The sequence below is a fragment of the Anas platyrhynchos genome, chromosome 13, assembly GCF_047663525.1.
Source record: "Anas platyrhynchos isolate ZD024472 breed Pekin duck chromosome 13, IASCAAS_PekinDuck_T2T, whole genome shotgun sequence".
NCBI lineage: Eukaryota > Metazoa > Chordata > Aves > Anseriformes > Anatidae > Anas > Anas platyrhynchos.
The window spans coordinates 21,537,944-21,551,144 of record NC_092599.1 but is presented as its reverse complement, the minus strand read 5'-3'; the positions used below and the strand labels follow the sequence as shown (position 1 = coordinate 21,551,144).

At 36.4% G+C, this 13,201-nt stretch overlaps 1 protein-coding gene across 6 annotated transcripts in view; it reads left to right on the top strand.

Annotated features, from left to right (window-relative positions):
• The window catches only part of ERC2 (ELKS/RAB6-interacting/CAST family member 2), a 550,520-nt gene extending 540,031 nt beyond the window's left edge, over nt 1–10,489 (top strand). For all 6 annotated transcript variants that reach the window (XR_011812383.1, XR_011812382.1, XR_011812380.1 and 3 more), the window contains one exon: nt 7,495–10,489. The gene's annotated coding sequence lies outside the window, so the exon portion shown is untranslated. The remainder of the gene's footprint in view (nt 1–7,494) is intronic.
• Nucleotides 10,490–13,201: the final 2,712 nt, after the last annotated feature.

Below are 13,201 nucleotides of genomic sequence, written 5' to 3'. Positions count from 1 at the left end.
GTAATGCAAACTTACACCAGTCCCTAAAAGCATGTAGTCCTTAGACAGATAGAAAGGGGCATTCTTCTCATTTGTAACTCATAGTAGGTTTTGTGTCTTAAATCTACACTTGTTGAATCCATTGTATCCCTGCTCATTAATTTCGTTCATCTCTAGTGTTTATTTCACAGTCTGATTTGTTTGTTGTTGTTGTTTTTTAAACTCTGATTTAAATTTATGTTTTATCTTAAAGAAAGGAAAAAAAAAATCAGAATTGGGAAGTGATGGTTTAATTAAGTGGTTGCTTGTAAGTGAAACTTATCCCAGCTGAATATTTTGTGTGTTCATTTTTGCTGTTGTTTTCATTTTGCAATGAATTTCTAGCAACAGAGATTTATCTATCTGGTGAAAATTTCCTCTTTAAAGATAAAATGGCATCTCAAAATTTCTTTTTTTTTTCTTTTTTCTTTTTTTTCTCATATTAAACAAAACATGCAGCAATCTGCAATTAAGTTTCAGTTAACAAAATGTAAAAATACACCCAACCTCCATCTGCCAAAAATAGTTTGAAAAGTAATTTTACATCTCTGACAATGACGACTGTGTTTATAACATATTTCTGGTGCCATATTCCACTCTCCTATCACTGCCAGCTTGCATCCAGTATTTAGAAATAAAACAGAAACACATTGAACTTGCTAAACTACATGTTGCCACACTGCAAATCTAATGGGCTTAGTGACCACAACCTACAGGGGCCAGAATGTGTCAACAGCAAAAGGGCCAACCTCAATCACTGTCTGTGCTTTTACAAAGTTGTTACATGTTTAATTCTTTGCAGCTTAGTTCTCCTGCTGTTTTGGCTGCTCAAAACCAAGGCTCATATATTGTAGCAGCCTTCTCTACCTCATATAATGCCACAAAGGTCCCAGCAGGAGACCTTTCAGTGGAGCAGACAAGCCACAGGCTAGGGCAAACAGGGCATCACAACTTCCTAATAAGATGACTTATTAGATTGGGGGCTTGACACAGCTTTTATTTAACCACTTCTTTTCCCAGTCACCAGAAATATGAACTGTCTCTCTGCTTGAAGCACAGCGAGTGGTATGTGGATTTGCAGCAAGTGCTACCACATGCATTCAATCCAGTCTATCAGTAAAGGATGATTTGTGATGCCATCTTTATCACTGTACTGATAGATTAATTTTGCTGTTAATATCAGAGTTCCAGCTGCACGAGTCTTTGATTATATTAAGCTCGTGCTTTCCTGTGGGATTGGTCACTGCCTATTAAGGACTTCGAGTGGGCTTGTGTAGGGCTGGCAGTGAACGGGTTAAATGACTGAAAGCACAGGATCAGTTTCCTGCCTGCACTTGCAATGGCCTGAGGCAGTGCCTGCTGTTTGGGAGTTAGAGAGTGCCTTGCCTTGTCCCAGGTGGCAGACAGGCAAACCATGTTATTAAGAAGCAGAGATCGCAAAACCTTGATCTTCAAAAAAGGCCCCTAATTAGTCCCTAGCATGAGAATAAATGGCATTCCACATCAGCAAGGATGAAAAAGGCTCCTTCAGATTTCATTAAGTAATCTCTGCTATTGACAGTTTTTAGGATCACATTGGGAACTCTTGTTGTTTGAACTGCTTTGCCCAAGAACTCTTCTTTATTTGTCACTTCTGTTTGACTTAAATTAAAAGAAAAAAGTCTTAATGCTCTCATGTGCTGCATCTTAAGGAAGTCATAAATGTCCTGACAAAGAGCTCCATGATGAGCAGCTCTTGGGTCCACTGGAGTCAATAGAAATTTTTCCATCATCTTCAATACGCTCCAGCTCAGACCATCAAAGAGTACTGGGATGATGCCATGATAACATTTCATGTTATCCTTTTTTTTTTTTTTTTTTTTTTTTTTTTTTTTTTTTTAAATTCTGCATTAAAGTGGCAGATTGAAGAATACGTGCTAAGATTTTTCATATTTCTGAAAAGCTGTGATTTGGACTAGATGTACTGTATTAAAAGGAAAAGTTTATTATTAAAAAAAAAAAAATCTGTCTTTCAATTCATTTTCCACTTGTCTAATTTTGATTTATAAACACTCCCAGTAGAGATAGCATCCTCATCCAAGTAGTCTTAAAGTTCACAAACTTAATCTAATTTTATTATAGAAACGTACCGTAGTTTTCAAGGACACTAACTCTCTAGAGGACTTGGACTTTTATTCATCCCAATGGTATCTGCTTTTATCCCTAACTCAGATTAACAGTTCTGGCATTACAGCAATATGGAAAGATCATCACATTCACGCAGTGATTCTACCACCAGCTGCATATCCTTCTGAAGTTTACTGTATAATGAATTTAAAACATAAATAGCAACAAATGGGATAAATAATTTCTTAGCCAGAACTGGAATGAAGTTCATTTTGTCTTTAAAAATAACTGTTTGTACTGATGTTTCATGTGACCCTTTCAATATTTAATTAAGTCACACAGTTTCTGGATTTTTTTTTTTATTATTATTAAATATATTTTATTCTCATATTTACCATTTTTAAGCTTTATTATAAGTAACTATAAATCACTGATGAAGTAAGATGAGAAATGGTTCTACTTTTACAATTTAACTTAAATGACATTTTCAAGCCTCTAAAAAATACTCCTCTGGATTGCTTATTCAGAATCAAGAATGATTATAATTGGAGATTTTTCATATCGCCACAGAAGATAGGCTTTTTTGTTAGGGTTTTATAAACTAGATTTGAGCTGTTTATTGTGTGATGTGCCCCATTGGTTTGGAGCAGTGCAGAACACCTTTTGCCCAGGTATAACTGATTGGTGCCAGACAGCTGCAGATCTCCCAGGTAACATTTCCTCAAGTGGAGTTTTTAAGAATGACTAAAATTTGTTCTCCTCCAAGCAGGGTGTTTACTTTCTGTGTTCAGTGTTCTCCAGATAATGTGCAGTGCTGCACTTACTATTTGAATCAGGAAACTTTCTTTTGCATTATTTTAACCTGTGTGCTTTATTGATTTGAGATGCAAGAAATTGTATGCCTAAACTTTGGTTATTTTAACTAGTTCTAAACAAGAAAGACTAACATCAGTTTTGACAACAAACAAAACCAGGTTTTGTTCTATTGGTTATGTTTAAAAGATTCCAATTTCAAACCAAACACAACTTGTGGTTATTCTGTCAGATATTTATATAGGCACTGGGGCGCCATAGTTATGCACCGCATACATCATTGTATTTTTAAAATGTACTTAATGAACATTTTTTCTTTTCTGGTAACTACTTCATTGCCTTAAATGAATGCATTCCAATAGAATTTGTAACAAATGAGCACTTTGTGTTTGCATTAATGCCAAACACATTTAACAAATTTTTAACAAGGAACACTGGCAAAAAGCCAAACTCCTAGAGGGACACTGAAGGAATGCTATAAATCTAAACTAGATTTTACCTTTTCACTTAGCTCAACAAGTGTCTTAGGTGTCTTTGGCATCTTGGCATTGAAAGTTTTCCACACGGGTTGAATACAACTTTATGTCTTAATTATTTCTCTCGTTGGCCTTCCCTGCTGAAGATTTCCACATTGATATGGCAGACTTTAGCAGGATACTGTATTCATTAGAAAGTGAGAGGTTGTTTTTTGTTCTTTCCACAAGAATTGGGCCAGGTGGAAGTAGCAAAACCTGTATTTTTTGTTGGGACAGAGAAGTTCATATGCCATTGTTGTATCTTATGCTAAGGGAAGTGTAACAGGGGAGAGCACTCCAGCAAATCTGTGCTACCCAATATTGTTTCTTGTGCTGAGTGGCAAATACCTGGACTGTGATCACATTTGCAACTGCACTTCAGAGGCAGGGGAAAAGCAGCCTGCAGTGCTCCCACTGGTCCAAGCTCTGGGCTCACACAGAAGCCATGAGCAGATTTTTTGGCTGAATCAAACATCTGGGGGGGATCCTGCAGTTGTTAAGTTATGCCCACATGGTACATGTCATTACATACCTTGGGAATCACCTAGTCTACAATATGTGTTCATATTAAAAGTGTTACAAGTAGCTGAACAAGCCACATGCTTGTTTTTTACTTGTAACTTAATATATTAATTTATTTTTTACTATGTTATTTCAGATTTAATCAAATGCAGAAACTGAAAAATAATAATACTTAGCACTCATCCAAGACTATTAAGGCACATTACAAACATGAAGACTTGCAAATTCCTGAGAGGACCCTGATGTTATCCCTGCTATAGCAAAGAGCAAGCTAAGCACAGAAAAATGATGTGGCTTTTCCCTTACTCACAAAAAAAGCTAGTGGCAGGGTCAGAATTCAGCATAGTGCTGTGCCAGGGCTTTGTCTTAGTTAATTGTGTCATTCTTTTCATGGGTTTGGATGAGCAAAACTAAAAATTGAGAATGCTCTTTTTTTTTTTTTTCTTTTTTCTTTTTTTTTTCTTTTTAATTAATATAATTTATTTTTTCTTTTTTAATTAATGTCATTTAGATTTTGTTGTTGCAAGAGGCACAGCTGAGTTCCAGGAGGTCACTCAAGAAAAACTTGGTGTTATATCCTTATTTGTGCATTACTATTTTTTATTCTAGTTACTTGTTTCTAGAAAATGAAATTATTTCACATCATTTTTAGTAGTCTGATGGCAGTAGTGATGAATTAGTGCAGAGAAGGAAACTGAGGAATTAATCCTGACAGCTTTTTAAAAGATGTCACATTACAGTGCATCTCTTGTTATACCTTAAGGAGCAGAAATAGCCCTAACAGGATTCCATTAATGATATCCTTCTCTACTAACATTTGGTCAGATACAAATTCCCTACAATAAACTGGCCATTCCCTCTCTTTCTGACTTGCTAATTACCATATCAGTCGTTGGCCTTTTATGTAGGTACCATGTGTAACAGGTTAGGAGAGGGCAATTTAAGCCTATGTGAATGGGTATCTGTTTTTGTATCTAGGTGCTTGTTGCAAACATTTGGAAAGCATATGGAGCATAATGGACATTAACCCAGATGTCAAAAATAGCCTGCATTTTACTACTGTTATTAAACAGTTTCCCCTTTAACCCCTTTGTGTTTACCCACCCTCTCCCAGCTCATTCCTGCAAATCACTGCTGAGAGGAAAGGATTGGAGGTAAAAAGTAGTAATCTGGCAGGTGTCTTTATCCAAAGGAAAAACAACACGAACAAATATTTTTGGGATACTACACTTTTATATCTTCACATCCTTCTGATATTTTCATTGACTGGTATCTAACATCAGAGGTGCCAAACTCATAAGACATTAATTTCAGTTGCAGCAGTGCTGAATCTCAGGCCCAATATATGTTACCAACTTGTATTTCTGTTTCAGAGGTTCAGTGACCTATACCAAGTACAGCATTTAAGAAACAAATATAAATTTAATTTACTCAACCTCAGTTGGTATTTGACAGCAATATCCTTTTATATATTTATTTGACTTACTTGAGAAATACTTTGCATTTCCTACCTGTGGTGAGCCAGTTTTTTTTACAGTCCCAATACATGTATGGTTTCCTGATGAATGGGTGGGTTGATTAAGCGCATGGAGTTTATTTGGGAATTTCATTCTGTACTAAAACCCCAATGAAAATTTGGGGAGCAAGCTGAAGAGAGGTTGTGTTTTGTGATTGTCTGCTCCTGCTCAGATTGGATTCTTTATTCGGAGTTCTTCTTTTTGAGTGCATAAATGAGTGTTAATTGCAAAGGAACTTCAGCTTGTAAAATATCAAGTGTATTGAAGATTTGCTGTGATCATATTTTAGTGAAATTGTTAAAAAAAATATAGACATTTTTATGCTAAGGTTTCTGGAATGTACTCTCCTCCTTAATTTATATGGGTGCTTCCTATGCCTATATATCTCTTTGAATGATGATTAGGAAATACTTGGCACACAAAAGAATGGTAGCTATGCACAGTTCACGAAACGTAACGCATGCTCTAACTTACAGTTTTCATAAAAAGTTCGCAAAGATTTTATGTGCCAGAACTAGTAACATGATCTACTTTAGGAACTCCCTGGCTTTCCAGCTCTGCAGAAGTCATTTTTTCTTCATTCAAGGGCCAAATCCAAAGCCTGTTAAAATCAATGGAAACCTTTCCACATTTCAGTGGGCTTTGGATTAGTCCCAAAGTGTTTTAACCAGAAAAATTGTACCAACCTCCCATTGGAGAAGTAAAATTATTCACCTAAGTTTGTATTATATAAACCATTATATGTAGTTACCACACAGACATGAACTTGAAAATAGGGATTTAAAATCATTTGTAAGTTTGTGTTCTACACAAAGTATTGCACTTTACTCATAGCACAATTACTCTGATAAATGTTAGCTTCTAGAATTTAAAGAGGCATTTTAGTCAAATAGTTGTACACAACAACATTTTTTCAGCTGTATCCAAAAATGTAAAACTTCTGCAGCGGTTACTTTTTTATTAAAGATGGATGTTTTGGAAACCTCTCTAGTTAAATAAATGCAAGCTCAGTAATGAAGGATCCCATACATTACACATTTTCACTTCTCCAGGAACAAAGTAAGTAGATAAATGAACAACTGCCCTGCAAAGGAATCATTTCATTCCTCCCACTCATCTGATATACAGATACCATGAATAAGACTAATTCACTGCACTCTGTTCAAGAGTACTGTGCTGTTTGCAACAGAACTATTGGAACAATACAAATCATTCAGGCCTCCCAATGAAGTTGCTTTCAATCAGACAAAGCCTCTTCCAAAGCCCATGGACAGCAAGAAGACACTTTCCACTGACTGACCAGTTACCTTTAGCAGTCCCCTAGATTTCAGAAGTACCAGCTAAGCCATGGAGAGCAACAACCATTCACAAGTGACTGCATGGCTGAAATGCTCACTGTGGAATATTTCAATTTTTATAAATCTGAGGTACTTGTATCCATAAAACCTTCCTCCATTGTCTTGAAAATTGAAGTGAACTTTAGTTTAAAATACTTAAAATACAACAATGAAATGTTGCTTCCAGTACCTCCATTTTTGGAGAGTCACTAGGGGCACTGCACATTCCACCTGCCATGGAACAGAACAGAAATAAAAGGACAATTCCTTTGGTTTCCAAATAAAACATTTATTTATTTTGTTTTAATAGCATTTCCAATTCAAAGCTACTGTGCCTGTAGAGAACAGAAAACTCCCCATTTGCAAAATCACGAACACAACACAATTTAACATCTTTGGAATTTAAAATCTTTCCCATTTAGGGGAAATCTTGTGACACAAATCATCTGTAAAACTAATTGCCACCCTTTCAGTGTATTGCCAGCATATCAAATTGCCAGCATATCAAATGTGCTCAAATTGAATTTAAATCTTTGCCTAATCCTTAGTCCCTAGAAAAGCAATATATCTGCTGATGTCTATGAGAAGCTTGATTAGATGAGAACTAAGATGTTGCATATGCCTGAAACATTTTATTAACTAGAATATTTTGTTCTCTTGTTACAGTTGTCAGAGGAACTAGTGAAACAGGAAGAAAAAACGTATCACTGGAATGTAACGATGATAATCTATTGCATTGGATCTCCAAACATGACCATGATATCCTGGAGAAGATCACAGATGCGTAAAATGAATGCTAAGGTTGATATCTAATGAAATGATGCATTAATTGGCATCTTCTCCATTATTTCTTGTAGTCTACTAGGAAATTAGATACTTTGAAAAAAAATGAAGGAGACTCAAGCAGAAATTGCAAGAGCTTTATTTATATCTTCAATGGGTCTTGCAAGTTATTGCTTTCACAAACAAACCTTCTGTTCAGAATACTATTGTTTAATGAAGTTCATTTAAACAGGTTATTTAACTAATTATTGGTAAATTGATATTGATTTTAATAAGTAATTCAGATTCGTTTAGGTATGGTATCTGCATTTGCTGATTTTTACCTAGTCTATTCTAAAACTTCTATTGCACTAGATTATCAAAGAGGTATTAGTAAAATGTGATATAAGGGTGTTGGCATTAATCTTACCCCCAGTTAGATGTGGGCTTTCTCAAAAAATAAAACCCAAGCCTTTACCCTCCTCTGTTTTCTCATATCTACTGATAAAATAATTATAATCAAAAAATAAAACCCAAACCACAAACCACCAACAACATTAAAAAAATACACATTGATAGTATAACTGGTATTAAGCTCTGGGCCAGGTTGGAAATGAAATCAATTTTTGGTACTAATAACTGATGGCAAAGATTAGCTTTATGGAAATATGGTGTGTGTCTCTGACAATGCATAGGACATCTAATTTGATCATAAATATATGATTATAAACAAGATGTATCTATTCCTGGATAGTAAAAGCTTGAGACACATATAAATACATATGTATGTGTATGTACAGACATATACACAAGGATGTGTCAACCTTTTACCATCCAAATGCATATAGATCTTCAACAATAAAAGCTGGGACTCAAAAAATAAAAATGAAAATGAAAATGAAAATAAAAATAAAAATTTAAAAATAAAAATTGCTGTGAATACAGTATATGCACTAGGTCTCCTGTAAATGAGGAACTGTTTGTTATCATTTTCTGCATTGAAAAACAGACTCCAACATGGATCCCAATGACTCTTAGATGTTACAGAAGAAAATACCAATGATCAAATAGCACTTAGAGGCTGTTTGTATCAACAAAATATATCTAGTATAATAATTCTCAAGCACATGCACATGAAAAAATAAAAATACGAAGTCATTACATTCAGTGAGAAATTATTAACTGCTAGTTAAATCTCTACCACTTCTCAAGGAGAGGATACTTATGACTCCATCTGGCAAATGTGCAAATGCTTGGTTGTTTTATTGAGGCATCTTTTTGTCCATGGAAGAAATGCCTCCACGCTGATGGGAGTGGGAACAGAATATCTGCATTTTTAAAGGACAAACAATAAATTTAAGCATGGGTGGCCTTAATCCTTATTACTTTTTTCTTTGCTGCTGTAAAAAAAGAAAAATCTAAATGGATACTCCTGAAGTCTTGCACTGAATTTAGAAAGAAATATTTTTTGAACCTGTGGTGCAATTAACCCTAAACACCCTACATGAGCCATACATATAGCCCTTTAAATTGATTGTCTAGAGATGATATTTTATTTATTTGTACCCTATTCTTGGTGCAATCAAAGAGCAATTTATTTGAGCAGTAGTCCTGCTGGATGCTACCATTTTCCATAGATAGAAAATGGATAGAATTAGTATAGCATAGATAATCCAGATTTCATTCATGTTTAAAAAGTTTGTCCTTTAACTATCAATGGCATTTTAGATCTTTGTTTTTGAAACAGCAAAGCTTTTGGGAGTACATTTAGCACATATGACAAATGTTGCACTTGGAAACTCAGACAATAAAACTTTCTCGTGACAAATTTGTTGTCACAGTAGGGGACAATCGTCTGTGTCTCTTACAATCAGGTCTTAACCTTAATTCTGCAACTGAATACTTGAAGTAGGAAATAAACTAGGGGGAAATAGGGTCACAGATACAAAGCTGTATAGTTAGATATTTATGTGCCATAGATATTATTTTAGGGGCATTTTTGCTCCAATCATGTTGGAGTATTGATCTAAACTTTTATCAGGGCCTACAATTTAGTCCCTAGAGAGGAAAACTCTGTAATGTTGCTTCTGTCTTTTATTTTCTATACTTCTCTCTCCCTCTCCTTTTTTTTTTTTTTTTTTCATTTCATGTGATTATCTTTTCATGTACTAAATGAAAATCTTTTCATGTACTAAAATATGATCTCGGGGTTTACAATAAACACTGTGATGTTGGGAAATTATTTTATTTGAGCAATGTTTGGTAGTTTTTTGCCCCCTCTAAGTGTAAAGAAACAAGCCAACTTTTGGTTAATGGTACAATTATTTTAATGTGAGATCAGTCTTGTACTGCGCATTCTTTCTTTCATTTAAATGTACAGTATGAATTTTGTATTTAATGAATTTTGTGTATCCAGTATGCACGTACCTGTACATTGACTTTCATTTGAAAGTGAGTTTCAATTTACTTTTTAAACAGTGTTTATGAAAAGACCTCAGATGTGTTGACACAATCTATATCTGCATTGTTGTGGTTTTTTTTTTTTTTTGTGTGTGTGTGTAGGGTGATATTTGAATGTGATGTTCTGCAGCAATGGGTCAGTATTCCCTGTTTACCTTAGATCCTCATTTGATAGTGCTTCTTGTAATACTTTTTTCAAGTGAGTGGCATGTTCTGGATTGTGATATTGATATGTGGTTAAGGACATTGATATGAAACTAAGGAATTCCTAGAAATTACCAGTGGGCATGTATTAGACAGTCATTGTAATTTAATGTCTAATAGAAGTGTAAAGTACCAAGGTATTTAGAGTTCATAACATTGTTATCATGTGTACGGGAAGTATTTAGTGTTGATCAGCTTGTTTATATTCATCAAATAAACTTGTTTCTTTCTGAAATCAGTGTTGTGTCATTAAAACTAAGTTTAATGACTGTAAGAAGATGTTTTCCACATGGTAAATCTATCACACTCCTTATTTCTCTAATTGCTACCATTCAAAGTAATTTATCTTCCTGTTGTTACTATCACATAAACTGTTTAAGAAAGCATAAAAAGGAAAATGTCTCCTAGGCCCTGCTCCCAGAAATGCTTACGAGCAACTTTACTAAAGTGAGTAACCATTTTCTGGATTGGGCTCTTAATGAGCAATATGTGCTTTTGAGTGGGTTTCTAAAGCATAATATTCTTGTGTGACCCTCTGTAATTGCATAGAAAATTACATTTTGTTTATGTACTTTACTGACCAAAAGCCGTAAGGTGTGAAATTCTCTGCACAGTCAGCTCCTTTTTCAGCTGCCTGGTAAGTGGTTCCCCATTTCCATTATGTTCACTTTTTTTAGAAAAGGAACTTTTGTTGAGCAGGAATTTCTTACCTCATAGAACTCCTTGGGCCAGCTCAGGGCACACACAGCAGGAGAATAAAAGGTAAGTAAGTGTGCTTAGGTTATTTAAAAACACACAGTCTCTTAGTTTTAAGCTCTGATTCTTTGCCTATAAATTAATTTTCTTGGTAAGAGAGTACTATGTAATAATATAGGATATTAAGTATCACTTTTAACTACAGCTAAATATATTTTTTCATGTATTTTACTTATGCATACTTATTTTATAGTTAATACTATAGAAATAGCTTCTATCTTCTTTCTAGACCTGCAGCTATTTTTCAGGATTTTCTTGTTCTGTTTTCAGACAGTGCCCATACTGGGACTTTTTGTCCCACTCCACTGGAAACACACGGTTTTGTTCTCCACCACACTTCATCACTGCCTGTGGTAATGGCAGCTCTTCCTCCCTGTGCCGTGAAGGACACAGTAAGTGCATGTACATTGTGTAGAGGCTGTTCAGGAGGAAGGCAGTAGATCTGGGGAAACTGTGGAAGGCTCTTAATACCCTTTTTCTGTAAAATTGTTGTCAGCAAGGAGTGTCTTCCTTCCTCTGCAGAAAGGGGCTCCAAGGGCCCCAGGAGGAGGGCAGGGCCAGCATGTTTGTGGTGGCCATGAGGGGAGGGAAACTTCCTGGAGGGCAGTTCTGGCTGCAGGAACTGTAGCCCTCGGTGGCACACCTCAGGTTGAAGTCTAAGTTCATGCAGCCAAGAGCTCCTCCAGCCCTATTGGAGCGAGCCTGAGTCAACCTCTTGTGATCTTGAGGTTTCCTCCTAAGAGAGCCTGTTTGTTCAGTCCAGACTTAAGCTAAAGAAACTTGAGGTTCGAGCAAGGAAACACATAAACAATGGGGGGGTGTTCAGGGTATGAAGCCGTGTGTGGGTTTGCATTTCAAGCCAAGATGTCTGTTCAGACACACTCCGAGATCCCCAGGCAGCTCCGTGTCAGCATCATCCAGGTAAAGCCAATTGTAGAACACCTTCTGCATCTTGCATCTCCCAGTCATTCACACAGTGCTTCAGGTCCAGGATTTGATCCAACTAAATAATGGCACTAATTATGCACACTGCATCCTGCCCTGTGCGGAAACTTGTCAGGAGGAACAGATATTGCATCTCTAAAACATGAAACTTTCAATAACTAGAGTATTAAATCATTCTAAATAAAGCTAAGTCAGCTCTAAGTAACCAATAGATTTCCCAGTATGACGCTGGTGGGAGCCCTGCACATTGCCAAGGCAGGATTTGACCCGTATATGTAAAGGACAGCTGATGTAGGGGCTGCTGTGCACGTTTTCCTCCTGGAAGATTACATGTAGAATAACATTATTTCATCTCCTCACCTTTTCAAACAAGATGCCTCTTTTGAAAAAGCATCTTTTCATACAGGAGCCAACCTCTGCCTTCACAAGGAGTAAGTAGCCTGTGATACACTCTGCAGATTTTGTACAGCCTAGAGGCACTGATGTAGCAGTAGCCTGGCCAAGAATCTCACCTTTGATGGACACAGTTAAAGAATAAAGGACTTACTTTGTTTGGTTTTATATTTCTTCCACTTCTTGCTCTTCAAAATGACCCTGCCTTCAGAATGAGATTATTCTAAAAACAGATGACCACTGACACAGGGGAAGAGCAGGCAAAACACCAGTGCGTCCTAATGACAACACATGTATCCCTTTGAAATGTGCACTTGATTGTGCATTACAGATAGCAATACCATATATTCCCATGTCACTATAAGTCTCAGGACAAATCCAAGAACTTTGAACTCATCCAGTTTCAAGTGGAGGCAGGTGTCCAACTTTAGAAGGCCATGCTTTGGGTAGTCACCCGAGTGAGGCCAGGAGACAGCAGATGTTCTGGCAGCTGCCGGCTGCCTTGTGCTCAGGGAGCTGGGGCTAGAGGAGAGCAGCCAGCTCCCTCCAGATGGAACAGACAGTGGAGAGGTGAGTGGGAGGCTACATGAGGAAGTTATATAGCTCCAGATAGCAAAGGACTGATGACGTGTGGCTCCGCATCACCTTTGGAACTTTGGAAAGGCTGCACATGAGAAATAACCACCAATCTACAGTTAACCTGAGTTCAGTGAGAAGTGTTCTTGTCGTGGGAAAATCTATAGAAAGGAAATATCTGTGCAGAAGGCATGATAATGTAGCATGGTAACTACTTTTTATTTGAATGTATTTTGGACAAATGCATTCCTCATAAATGAGTTATCCAGGGCTTGCC